Source organism: Arachis ipaensis, chromosome B6 (assembly GCF_059453495.1).
Source record: "Arachis ipaensis isolate K30076 ecotype BB chromosome B6, ASM5945349v1, whole genome shotgun sequence".
Lineage (NCBI taxonomy): Eukaryota > Viridiplantae > Streptophyta > Magnoliopsida > Fabales > Fabaceae > Arachis > Arachis ipaensis.
In genome coordinates this window covers 34330519-34335919 of record NC_142441.1, presented here as the reverse complement: position 1 = coordinate 34335919, position 5401 = coordinate 34330519, and the positions used below count along the sequence as shown (strand labels likewise).

The window sequence follows — 5401 nt, the reverse complement described above, 5'->3', positions numbered from 1 at the left end:
ACTCACGGACGTTAGTGATATGACAAAGTATAGTGTGTGATGTGGCAAGAAATGTGAAACCCCCAAAATACCCATGGCTGAGTAACCCAAGTAAACCAATTGGCATCCTTTTTCAAACATAACCCGTTTGTCTTCCCTTTGCCAGTAAGGAACATTGCCAGAGAAACAAAGTCACAGGAGGAAGCTTGGTAGGTGGTCAGACGTCGCACCGTCAACTACAGTCTGCCACAGCGACGTACAGGACGGCGCATGTTGTGACGCCGTCAAGACTGAGAGAGGAGTCTGGGATAACATTCAGTCATCAACCATTCAAACTTGGATAGCGTCATTCTGATCAAGGTTTCTGACGAGGTAGGCCACCATTCTAGTCAATTTTGCTACTGCATGTCTGAACGGTTAGGATTTAGGGTTTTTTTTAATACTGTTGATTGCTGTTAGGATTTTATTGCATTCAGGGATTGAGGGATTTCTGTTCTGTTTTAGTGAAAAATATAACTTTGAGGTGGTCTATATTTTTTAATGATTAGTTACTCTGTTCTTTGGTCTGAACATCTTTTTATAACGGCAGGATGGATGATTTCAGTGTTAGAGTTCATCACAGGGGTAGGTTTTGTAGTGATAAGGGTAAAACTGAGTATATTGATGGTGAGGTGACAACGGTTGACTGGTGTGACAGAGATAGATGGAGTGTTATAGAGGCTTATGATGTGGTTGGAAAACTTGGGTACATTGCTGAGAACATTGGGGTACTGTGGTATAAAGATACTGAATTAAGATTAGAAGGGTTGAAGTTGTTGAAAGGTGATGAAGAAGCAATGGAAATGGCAAATATAGGAGTTAAAAAAAAGGTAGTTGATTTGTATGTGGTGCATAAGGCCTCAATCCCTGATGATTTTTGTTACGACATTGGTTATTTAGATGTTGGGGGTGGCAGCAAAGTTGTTGAGGAGGAGTGTGTTGATGCTGATAGTGGGCCAAGTGATATTAGACAGGCCCAAAATATTCAAGCAGAAGCCCAAGGTGGAGGGGTGGATATGGAGGCCCAAATACAGGGATTAGTTGATGCCTATTTATCTGCTGAAGAAGTGCTACAGAATGTTGGTGATGGGGACAATAGTGAAGAAGAGGATGACACTGATGACCCAGATTATGAGGCTGATTCTGATCTACATTTTAGTGATAGTGAAGATGATTATTGTGGTGATGATGGGCTATTTGATGTTGATATAACTCTTGGGGAGATGCACCAAGATATAAGAAAGTCTAAGAAAAGTAAGAGTGCTGTCGAGAAGTTAAAGAAAACTCAAAAGGTGGATGCTGGGAAGAGAAAGAGCTCTCGTTTAAGCGATGATGAAGGATTGAACAGTGATGAATTAGAGGAGGTATCGAGTGAGGATGATGAAGCCAGCAAGAAGAAATTTCCCGTTCACAAGGAGTTGAAGGATATGAGTAAGTATAAGTGGGAGGCTGGAACTCTCTATGCAACAAGAGAGGAGTTCAAGGAAGCTGTGACATCATATGCTGTTCATACTGGGAGAAACATAAAATTTCCAGTGGTGGACAATGTTCGGGTGAGGGCTAAGTGTGGAGATGGGTGTGAATGGTTTGCATATGCGGTGAAGATGGCCAATGAAGATAGTTGGCAGCTAAGAACAGTTAATGATCATCATTCTTGTAACACTGTATTTGACATAAAAGTGATGAAGTCGAAGTGGCTGGTGAAGGTCTTCAGGAGAAAAGTAGAAGAGAATCCGAAGTTGAAGCTGGGCACCATACAAAGTAGGACTCTTAGGAAGTGGAATGTGCAGATTTCAAGAGCAAAGGCATTTCGGGCCAAGCAGATTGCACTGGTTGACATTAATGGAACTTTTAGGGAGCAGTATAGAAGACTTTACGACTATTGCCATGAGTTACTCCACACCAATCCTAGTTCATCTGTGAAGCTGCATGTCCAATTACCTCCAGCAGCCCAAACTGAGCACCCCGATACATCAGTTGACCTAAGTCCACGATTTCATAGGATTTATATTTGCTTAAAGGCCTACAAGGAAAGTTTCATAAAGTGTAGGCCTATGATAGGGCTTGATGGTTGCTTTTTGAAGACACCATATGGAGGATGGCTATTAGTTGCTATGGGGTGGGATCCGAATGACCAGATGCTACCTATAGCATATGCGGTCGTGGAGGCTGAGACAAAAGATTCATAGACGTGGTTCCTCTCAAACCTAATTGATGATATAGGAGCGGATAAATTATTACGTAGCATGTTCATGTCTGACCAACAAAAGGTAATTTACTAACCTGTATTTTAGTGTAATTAAGATTTTGCACTATATTTTTATGTATAAATTGCTGTGAATTAGTTAGTCATGTGGCTTCTGCACTATATGTTAATGTTCTTGTAATATTCTTTTATGTATAGTTATAAATTGCTGTGAATTAGTATACACTCATGAAACTTCTGGAAGACAAAAAAATAAAAAAAGAACTTGAAGAACTTGAAGAAACTCATGAAGACATCAAAATAAAAAGCACTCAAAACTTACATCAAAGTATACACAGCCCCAAAATCTCCGGCCGGGATTTTCTGGTGTCTTCGACCATCTCAGTACAGGGGGTTCACCACAGTTGCATGTAAGCGTTCGTCGTCTCCGACTGCTTTTTTGTGATGATACAGAGCCTTGGGAAGCCATTCGTTAGGGTTTCTTATTCTTACACACAGTGAAGAAGATGAAGATGAAGACGTAAATGAAGAAGTTAATTTTAGGGTTTGAGGTTGGGATTTTTAGCCATATCATTTTTGTAATATAAATTTTTAAACAAAAAATTAAAAATTATTTTAAAAAACATTTTAGAAATGACTCACACACATAGTTGCCACATAGAACTCCTTTATTGCCACGTCACTAATGTCTGTTAGTAATTTCAATGCTGTTAACGTTCAGGGATAAAATTGATGCAAATCGAAAACTTCTGGGATAAAATTGAAACAAATTGAAACTTAGGGGTAATTTTGAAACTTTTAGTAAACTTCAGGGACAAAAGTATACTTTACCCTTAATAAAATTTAAAGTTTATGTCTTAAAGCTATGAATGTCCTATGCATCCATCACCTTTCTTAAAGGAAAAATGTTTTAAATCACAAAAGAACAAGAAGTACATGATTTCAAATTCATCCTTGAAATTAGTTTAATTATTTTGATGTGGTTACAATACTTTTTGTTTTCTGAATGAATGCTTGAACAGTGCATATGTCTTTTGAATTTGTTGTTTATGAATGTTAAAATTGTTAGCTCTTGAAAGAATGATGGAAAAGAAGAAACGTTATTGATAATCTGAAAAAAAAATTGATTCTTGAAGCAAGAAAAAGCAGTGAAAAGCTTGCGAAAAAAATAAAATAAAATAAAATAAAAAAGAAAAGAAAAAAATATAGAAGAAAAAGAAAAAGCAAGCAGAAAAAGCCAATAGCCCTTTAAACCAAAAGGCAAGGGTAATAAAAAGGATCCAAGGCTTTGAGCATCAGTGGATAGAAGGGCCCACAGGAATAAAATCCAGGCCTAAGCGGCTAAACCAAGCTGTCCCTAACCATGTGCTTGTGGCGTGAAGGTGTCAAGTATAAACTTGAGACTGAGCGGTTAAAGTCGTGGTCCAAAGCAAAAAGAGTGTGCTTAAGAGCTCTGGACACCTCTAATTGGGGACTCTAGCAAAGCTGAGTCACAATCTGGAAAGGTTCACCCAGTTATGTGTCTGTGGCATTTATGTATCCGGTGGTAATACTGGAAAACAAAATGCTTAGGGTCACGGCCAAGACTCATAAAGTAACTGTGTTCAAGAATCAACAATACTGAACTAGGGAAATCAATAACACTATCTAAATTCTGAGTTCCTAGAGATGCCAATCATTCTAAACTTCAAGGGATAAAGTGAGATGCCAAAACTGTTCAGAGGCAAAAAGCTACTAGTCCCGCTCATCTAATTGGAGCTAAGTTTCATTGATAATTTGGAATTTATAGTATATTCTCTTCTTTTTATCCTATTTGATTTTCAGTTGCTTGGGGACAAGTAACAATTTAAGTTTGGTGTTGTGATGAGTGGATAATTTATATGCTTTTTGGCATTGTTTTTAGTATGTTTTTAGTATATTTTAGTTAGTTTTTATTATGTTTTTATTAGTTTTTATTCAAAAATCACATTTCTGGACTTTACTATGAGTTTGTGTGCTTTTCTGTAATTTCAGGTATTTTATGGCTGAAATTGAAGGACCTGAGCAAAAATATGATTCAAAGGCTGAAAAAGGACTGCAGATGCTGTTGGATTCTGATCTCCCTGCACTCGAAGTGGATTGTTGGGAGCTACAGAAGCTCAATTGGTGCGCTCTCAATTGCGTTGGAAAGTAGACATCCTGGGCTTTCCAACAATATATAATAGTTTATACTTTGCTCAAGATTTGATGGCCCAAACCGGCGTTCTAAGTCAGCATAGAAATTCTGGCGTCAAAACGCCAGAACTGGCATGAAAGCTGGAGTTAAACGCCCAAACTGGCACCAAAGCTGGCGTTTAACTCCAAGAAAGGTCTCTACACGTGAAAGCTTCAATGCTCAGCCCAAGCACACACCAAGTGGGCCCCGGAAGTGGATTTTTACACTAACTATTCTAGCTTACTCATTTTCTGTAACCCTAGGTCACTAGTTTATTATAAAAACTACTTTTAGTGATTCATCTTGTACCTCATGACACTCTACACGTTTCATATTGTATCTTCTATGGCATGATTCTCTAAACCCCATGGTTGGGGTGAGGAGCTCTACTGTGTTCTGATGAATTAATGCAATTACTACTGTTTTCCATTCAATCACGCTTACTTCTATTCTAAGATATTCACTCATACTTCAACTTGATAAATGTGATGATCTGTGACACTCATCACCATTCTCAACCTATGAATGTGTGCCTGACAACCACCTCCGTTCTACCTTAGATTGAGTGCTTATCTCTTAGCCTCCTGATTCAGATCAGAGTCTTCGTGGTATAAGCTAGAATTATTGGCGGCCATTCCTGAGATCCAGAAAGTCTAAACCTTGTCTGTGGTATTCCGAGTAGGATCTGAGAAGGGATGACTGTGATGAGCTTCAAACTCACGAGTGCTGGGCATAGTGACAGACGCAAAAGGATCAATGGATCCTATTCCAACATGAGTGAGAACCGAGAGATGATTAGCCGTGCGGTGACAACGCATTTGGACCATTTTCACTGAGAGGACGGATGGTAGCCATTGACAACGGTGATCCACCAACATACAGCTTGCCATGGAAGGAGCCTTGCGTGCATGAAGAAGAAGACAGTAGGAAAGCAGAGATTCAGAAGATAGAGCATCTCCAAAACCTCAACCTGTTCTCCATTA

The 5401-nt window shown here is 38.9% G+C and overlaps 1 pseudogene; it reads left to right on the top strand.

Annotated features, from left to right (window-relative positions):
- The first annotated feature begins 569 nt into the window (after nucleotides 1–569).
- LOC148555106 (uncharacterized) lies at nucleotides 570–2300 on the top strand (annotated as a pseudogene).
- The last annotated feature ends 3101 nt before the right edge of the window (nucleotides 2301–5401 follow it).